Source organism: Oncorhynchus mykiss, chromosome 9, assembly GCF_013265735.2.
Source record: "Oncorhynchus mykiss isolate Arlee chromosome 9, USDA_OmykA_1.1, whole genome shotgun sequence".
Lineage (NCBI taxonomy): Eukaryota > Metazoa > Chordata > Actinopteri > Salmoniformes > Salmonidae > Oncorhynchus > Oncorhynchus mykiss.
Window position 1 is genome coordinate 77,689,226 of NC_048573.1, and position 8,356 is coordinate 77,697,581.

General features: G+C 47.0%; 1 protein-coding gene across 1 annotated transcript in view; it reads right to left on the reverse strand.

Annotated features, from left to right (window-relative positions):
- LOC110531298 (CD9 antigen) overlaps nucleotides 1–3,825 on the reverse strand; it is a 48,975-nt gene extending 45,150 nt beyond the window's left edge. The window contains exon 1 of the mRNA XM_036989112.1: nucleotides 3,694–3,825. The gene's annotated coding sequence lies outside the window, so the exon portion shown is untranslated. The remainder of the gene's footprint in view (nucleotides 1–3,693) is intronic.
- Between the last annotated feature and the right edge of the window lie 4,531 nt (nucleotides 3,826–8,356).

Sequence of the window (8,356 nt, forward strand, 5' to 3'; positions counted from 1 at the left end):
GTGTGTTTCTATGTGTGCTTGTCTCCTGAGTGAGTTTTGGGGACTTAGTGTGTGTTTCTATGTGTGCTTGTTTCCTGAGTGAGTTTTGGGGACTTAGTGTGTGTTTCTATGTGTGCTTGTCTCCTGAGTGAGTTTTGGGGACTTGGTGTGTTTTTCTATGTGTGCTTGTCTCCTGAGTGAGTTTTGGGGACTTAGTGTGTGTTTCTATGTGTGCTTGTCTCCTGAGTGAGTTTTGGGGACTTGGTGTGTGTTTCTATGTGTGCTTGTCTCCTGAGTGAGTTTAGGGGACTTGGTGTCTGTGTGTGTCTGTGTGTGCTTGTCTCCTGAGTGAGTTTTGGGGACTTAGTGTGTGTTTCTATGTGTGCATGTCTCCTGAGTGAGTTTTGGGGACTTAGTGTGTGTTTCTATGTGTGCTTGTCTCCTGAGTGAGTTTTGGGGACTTGGTGTGTGTTTCTATGTGTGCTTGTCTCCTGAGTGAGTTTTGGGGACTTAGTGTGTGTTTCTATGTGTGCTTGTCTCCTGAGTGAGTTTTGGGGACTTGGTGTGTGTTTCTATGTGTGCTTGTCTCCTGAGTGAGTTTTGGGGACTTAGTGTGTGTTTCTATGTGTGCTTGTCTCCTGAGTGAGTTTTGGGGACTTGGTGTGTGTTTCTATGTGTGCTTGTCTCCTGAGTGAGTTTAGGGGACTTGGTGTCTGTGTGTGTCTGTGTGTGCTTGTCTCCTGAGTGAGTTTTGGGGACTTGGTGTGTGTTTCTATGTGTGCTTGTCTCCTGAGTGAGTTTAGGGGACTTGGTGTCTGTGTGTGTCTGTGTGTGCTTGTCTCCTGAGTGAGTTTTGGGGACTTAGTGTGTGTTTCTATGTGTGCATGTCTCCTGAGTGAGTTTTGGGGACTTAGTGTGTGTTTCTATGTGTGCTTGTCTCCTGAGTGAGTTTAGGGGACTTAGTGTGTGTTTCTATGTGTGCTTGTCTCCTGAGTGAGTTTTGGGGACTTAGTGTGTGTTTCTATGTGTGCTTGTCTCCTGAGTGAGTTTTGGGGACTTAGTGTGTGTTTCTATGTGTGCTTGTCTCCTGAGTGAGTTTTGGGGACTTGGTGTGTGTTTCTATGTGTGCTTGTCTCCTGAGTGAGTTTAGGGGACTTGGTGTTTGTGTGTGTCTGTGTGTGCTTGTCTCCTGAGTGAGTTTTGGGGACTTAGTGTGTGTTTCTATGTGTGCTTGTCTCCTGAGTGAGTTTAGGGGACTTGGTGTTTGTGTGTGTCTGTGTGTGCTTGTCTCCTGAGTGAGTTTTGGGGACTTAGTGTGTGTTTCTATGTGTGCTTGTTTCCTGAGTGAGTTTTGGGGACTTGGTGTGTGTTTCTATGTGTGCTTGTCTCCTGAGTGAGTTTTGGGGACTTGGTGTGTGTTTCTATGTGTGCTTGTCTCCTGAGTGAGTTTTGGGGACTTAGTGTGTGTTTCTATGTGTGCTTGTCTCCTGAGTGAGTTGTTTGTTGTTTGTTTGTTGTTTTCCCAGTGTTACTGTGATCCTTCCGTTACCGTATATCAGTAAAGTAGTATGTTAATCCTTAACCGCTGATTCCTAGTCTGGTCTCTTCACTGCACCTGGGTCCAACCTCACCAAGTCACAGCAAGCAAGTAGTCATATGGAACGGTACAATACAAGAGACATTTTAAATAGAGAGAGTCATATGGAACGGTACAACACAAGAGACATTTTAAATAGAGAGAGTCATATGGAACGGTACAATACAAGAGACATTTTAAATAGAGAGAGACATATGGAACGGTACAACACAAGAGACATTTTAAATAGAGAGAGTCATATGGAACGGTACAATACAACGAGACATTTTAAATAGAGAGAGACATATGGAACGGTACAATACAACGAGACATTTTAAATAGAGAGAGTCATATGGAACGGTACAATACAAGAGACATTTTAAATAGAGAGAGACATATGGAACGGTACAATACAAGAGACATTTTAAATAGAGAGAGACATATGGAACGGTACAATACAAGAGACATTTTAAATAGAGAGAGACATATGGAACGGTACAATACAACAAGACATTTTAAATAGAGAGAGTCATATGGAACGGTACAATACAAGAGACATTTTAACTGACAAACTGAGTTGTACAACCAACATTATTTTGACACCAACCAAGAAGTAATCATGTTTTGGTTTCTGAAGAATATTTGGAACATAAATACACAACACAGAGACAGAGTACGAGAAGTCGATAGGACTAACGATCAATGTAAATAGTGTTTTTTTCTGTTATAGGGAATTATTGATCAATGGGTCAGAGACATGGGAGGAATTTGTCTATACAGTGAGCCTGAAATAGGTTACTTGTTATTTGGCCATTGGCCCAGTTTCACTGCAAGGAATTCTAATTGGTCAACCACAGGTTAAGGCTGGGTTATAAAACTACATCCTGTCCCTTTGTTCTGTGCAGAGAATCACAGGAGAGAACCACTGAGGACAGGGAAGAATGATCATCTACCTCCCTGTATGATTTGTCCTCTTCAAATAAACCTATTTTCCTCCCCCTGATTTATTTATATTTATTTTATTTCACCTTTATTTAACCAGGTAGGCAAGTTGAGAACAAGTTCTCATTTACAATTGCGACCTGGCCAAGATAAAGCAAAGCAGTTCGACACATACAACGACACAGAGTTACACATGGAGTAAAACAAACATACAGTCAATAATACAGTACAAACAAGTCTATATACGATGTGAGCAAATGAGGTGAGATAAGGGAGGTTAAGGCAAAAAAGGCCATGGTGGCGAAGTAAATACAATATAGCAAGTAAAACACTGGAATGGTAGATTTGCAGTGGAAGAATGTGCAAAGTAGAAATAAAAATAATGGGGTGCAAAGGAGCAAAATAAATAAATAAAATAAATACAGTAGGGAAAGAGGTAGTTGTTTGGGCTAAATTATAGGTGGGCTATGTACAGGTGCAGTGATCTGTGAGCTGCTCTGACAGTTGGTGCTTAAAGCTAGCTATTTGCTTTGGGGTCTGTGTTATTAAAGAACAACATCAGCTGCTAACCGATTCACTCATTTCTCAAGAAGAAGTCATAAGAGTCCCTGTTATAGGTAAACAGCACCATCTAGTGCACGGGTAGGCAACTCAGCAGCGGGAAGGTTTTTTGTCTGAGCGGAGGGATGTGAGGACAGAACATAGTTATAATAATTTTGAACCCGGCAAATTGACCACAAGTAAGTCCACGAAGACCTTGCATTTTAAAACAACATGCTGATTTCATACCTTGATTACATTGAGACACAATCCCAAACTTTTATTTTTATTCATGGGAACAAATTTCAGTTTTAGCAGAAGTCCTTATTTTCTTTACCAAAAACAAAAGTCAATAATTTTACTAAAAACTTTGGGGGGGGGGGGGGGGCAAAATAAATCACTTGTGGGCCGGTTTTGGACGCCCGTTGCCGAACCCTGATCTAGTTACATGGTAACAGTCACCAGAGAGCAGTGTGGTTGAGGTTGAGTTTGGTTATGTTTGGGTTGTTTGAGTTTGATGGTTGTGGTTCAGTTTAAGTTTGATGTGTGGTTGAGGCTCTGGTTGGTTTTTGTGGTCGAGGTTGATGTTATGATGGATGTGGTTTGATGTGAGCTCATTTTGCAAATAGTTATTATCAGAGATGTTTTATATTTACCTTAACAGATGGTGACCCCAGCTAGGAGCGAAAGAGCAGCGAGGTTTCCCAGGTCTCGCCTTCCTTTCGACCTTCTTCCAAACCAAGTCATTGGCCCAGATGTCGTAGCACTTGGTCCCCTTCTTGATTCTCCTCAGGTAGCTCTCCTGTTTCTCCTGCACCTCGTCCATGTTCAGTCTCACATCATTTTTACCTGGTCAGAAACCTCCCCGTCCTTCTCAGTCCGTGCCTGAAGGTGGCCTGAATGGCCTGAAGGTGGTCCTGAAGGTGGTCCTGAAGGTGGTCCTGAAGGTGGTCATGAATGGCCTGAAGGTGGTCTGAAGGTGGTCCTGAAGGTGGTCCTGGAGGTGGTCCTGAATGGCCTGAAGGTGGTCTGAAGGTGGTCCTGAAGGTGGTCCTGAAAGTGGCCTGGAGGTGGTCCTGAAGGTGGTCCTGAAGGTGGTCCTGGAGGTGGTCCTGAATGGCCTGAAGGTGGTCTGAAGGTGGTCCTGAAGGTGGTCCTGAAAGTGGCCTGGAGGTGGTCCTGAAGGTGGTCCTGAAGGTGGTCCTGGAGGTGGTCCTGAAGGTGGTCTGAAGGTGGTCCTGGAGGTGGTCCTGAAGGTGGTCCTGGAGGTGGTCCTGAAGGTGGTCCTGGAGGTGGTCCTGAAGGTGGTCCTGAAGGTGGTCCTGGAGGTGGTCCTGAAGGTGGTCCTGGAGGTGGTCCTGAAGGTGGTCCTGAAGGTGGTCTGAAGGTGGTCCTGAAGGTGGTCCTGAAAGTGGCCTGGAGGTGGTCCTGAAGGTGGTCCTGAAGGTGGTCCTGAAGGTGGCCTGAATGGTCTGAAGGTGGTCTGAAGGTGGTCCTGAAGGTGGTCCTGGAGGTGGTCCTGAAGGTGGTCCTGGAGGTGGTTCTGAAGGTGGTCCTGAAGGTGGTCCTGGAGGTGGTCGGAAGGTGGTCCTGAAGGTGGTCCTGAAAGTGGCCTGAAGGTGGTCCTGAAGGTGGTCCTGAAGGTGGTCCTGAAGGTGGTCTGAAGGTGGTCCTGAAGGTGGTCCTGGAGGTGGTCCTGAAGGTGGTCCTGGAGGTGGTCCTGAAGGTGGTCCTGGAGGTGGTCCTGAAGGTGGTCCTGAAGGTGGTCCTGGAGGTGGTCCTGAAGGTGGTCCTGGAGGTGGTCCTGAAGGTGGTCCTGGAGGTGGTCCTGAAGGTGGTCCTGAAGGTGGTCCTGGAGGTGGTCCTGAAGGTGGTCCTGAAGGTGGTCCTGAAGGTGGTCCTGAAAGTGGCCTGGAGGTGGTCCTGAAGGTGGTCCTGAAGGTGGCCTGAATGGTCTGAAGGTGGTCTGAAGGTGGTCCTGAAGGTGGTCCTGGAGGTGGTCCTGAAGGTGGTCCTGGAGGTGGTCCTGAAGGTGGTCCTGAAGGTGGTCCTGGAGGTGGTCGGAAGGTGGTCCTGAAGGTGGTCCTGAAAGTGGCCTGAAGGTGGTCCTGAAGGTGGTCCTGGAGGTGGTCGGAAGGTGGTCCTGAAGGTGGTCCTGAAAGTGGCCTGAAGGTGGTCCTGAAGGTGGTCCTGGAGGTGGTCCTGAAGGTGGTCCTGGAGGTGGTTCTGGAGGTGGTCCTGAAGGTGGTCCTGAAGGTGGTCCTGGAGGTGGTCGGAAGGTAGTCCTGAAAGGAGTTCTGATCTGGTTCGACAACGTCCACCACACCAGGTGGGGTTTCAGTGATCTGAAAGGACATTATACAAAAATAGCAATAGACAAACAACAACACTAAAAGTCAATCACACATTTGAAAGACCACAGTATATGAGATAATTGTGTATACAAGATTACTTCATTCTTACCCGTATCTGTGTCATACAGTATGCAGATGTTCATATTTGTAAACACACACACACACACACACACACACACACACACACACACACACACACACACACACACACACACACACACACACACACACACACACACACACACACACATTCTATAATATTGAACTCTGCTGTGGTCAAATACAGCAACCATTACAGAACTTATCAGGGCATCATTTGCACTTACAGATCATGTGCTCTGGTGAAAACAACTTTGATGGACTTGGACTCTGGCGCCAGTCTTCACCCTCTCAGACTTCTGGCTGGCTCTTTAGGACTCTGGTACCACAGTCTTCACCCTCTCAGACTTCTGGCAGGCTCTTTTGGACTCTGGTACCACAGTCTTCACCCTCTCAGACTTCTGGCAGGCTCTTTTGGACTCTGGTACCACAGTCTTCACCCTCTCAGACTTCTGGCAGGCTCTTTTGGACTCTGGTACCACAGTCTTCACCCTCTCAGACTTCTGGCAGGCTAGACAAGGTAATGAATGACCTTTAAGTAAAAAGTGACACATTGAAACGTTGTGCGCTCTCTGATATGACATTCATTGAAATCCTAATCATTTCAGATATACTAGAATGTGATTGATAAACAATAGGTTCTTTCACTTACCCAGCTGTCCACCACCTCCATCAGAAGAAGAGTAGGTTGATTTTGGCAATCATGTGCTTCACTCTGACATGTCCAGCATGCATCTCGGTCATTGAAAAATGTTTTTTCATTGGTAAATCCAACCAGTTATCTAATAGAAGTGAACTGCTTAACGTTATCCTGAATTGTGAATTTCTCTGAATGTGGTGTCTCTTGTCGAGATCAGTGGTGTCTTTATAGTACTTCGCCTGGTTGGAAAGATACAATAAAATCTCCTCGAGGGATGCCATTGAAGTGCAAGCTACATACAAACAGAAAGCTACAATAACAGTTACAGTAGCTAGCTAGCTGACGTTAGCTAAATAAAACTGTCTGGCTATTGTAGCCGGCTTTAGCTGACTCGACAGGCTGAGGTAAATAAGTACAGTAAACGTCAAATCTAAAAACAGCTTAAATAATTTATTCCGATTTAATAAATGTTCTTATCTAAAAACAAATATATGTGATCTCTTTCCAGTCTTTTCGGTCCTCTGAAGCGGCAGATAGTCACCGTCCTTGGAGAGCAATTCTGAGGTAATAATTGAGGTGAAATGGAACTCCAACTGTACTCCTTCCTTCGCGATCGCTACGTGGTAACCAAGCAACCGGCATAGCAACGGACGCTTTGGTTCATGACGTAATCCAGTCAGAATTTCTAGCAACAGCCCTAGCAACAGCCCTAGCAACAGAAGCTAGAAGTCATGGAATCCCATGTTGACGCAGAGGGGGACACTATTAGGCCGGGAGACACTATTTCTCATAACAGGCCCGACTCATAAAAACAAACTATTATTATTATCATTATTGTTATGTCAGTCACTGTCAGTCACTCAATTAGCCATGTCAGCTAACAATTTTTAGATTGTAGTTAGTCTATCAGCTATCTAAACTTGTAGTAATCATGGCTGAATACCACATTGATTTTGGTAGTCATTCTCACTCAGATAAAGTATTAACATGGCATGAGTCATTACAAAATAGAATTGCAAGAAAGTAGCTCCATCCTCTCTCCATCCTCTCGCTCTCCCTCGCTCATCCTCTCTCCATCCTTTCTCATCCTCTCTCCATCCTCGCTCCATCCTCGCTCCATACTCTTTCCCTCTCTCCAACCTCTCCCCTTTATCCTCTCTCCATCCCCTCCCCTTCCCTCCATCCTCTCTATAGCCTCTCTCCCTCCCTCCATCCTCGCTCCATCCTCGCTCCATCCCTCCATCCTCTCTACAGCCTCTACATCCTCCCTCCATCCTCTCTCCTTCTCTCCATCCTCTCTCCATCCCTCCCTCCTCTCTCCCTCCAGCCTCTCTCCATCCTCCATCCTCTCTCCCTCCATCCTCTCTATATCCTCTCTCCATCTCTCCATCCTCTCTCCCTAGCTCCATTCTCACTCCATCCTCACTCCATCCTCTCTCCTTCTCTCCATCCTCTCTCCATCCCTCCCTCCTCTCTCCCTCCATCCTCTCTCCCTAGCTCCATTCTCGCTCCATCCTCTCTCCATCCTCTCTCCTTCCCTCCATCCTCTCCCCTTCCCTCCATCCTCCCTCCAGCCTCTTTCCATCCTCCCTCCCTCCATCCTCTCTCTCTCCATCCTCGCTCCATCCTCGCTCCACCCTCTCCATCCTCCCTCCATCCACTTTCCTCTCCCTCCCTCCATCCATCCTCGCTCCATCTTCTCTACAGCCTCTCTCCATCCTCCCGCCATCCCTCCCTCCTCTCTCTCTCCCTCCATCTTCTCTCCATCTATCCACTCTCTCTCTCTCCCTCCATCCGCTCTTACTCCATCCTCTCTCTCTCCCTCCAGCCTCTCTCCATCCCTCCAGCCTCTCTCCATCCTCTCTCCCTCCATCCTCTCTCTCTCCATCCTCTCTCCCTCATCTCTCCATACCTCCTCATACTCTCCCCCTCTTCTCCCTCTCTCCCCTCCCTCCCTCCCTCACTGCCTCTCTCCTTCCATAACTCCTCCACTCTATCCTACCCCTGCACTCACCCCCTCCTCTCCCTTCTCTCTCCACCTCTCCTTCCATAACTCCTCCACTCTATCCTACCCCTGCACTCACCCCCTCCTCTCCCTTCTCTCTCCTCCTCTCCTTCGGTGTCCAGATGTTAGTTGGGACCGTCCCTCCTGTGATAGCTCTAACATCACATAGTTCTCAACACCATCGGCTTTGTTAACACCAGCACTCCAAGGTGACAGGAATC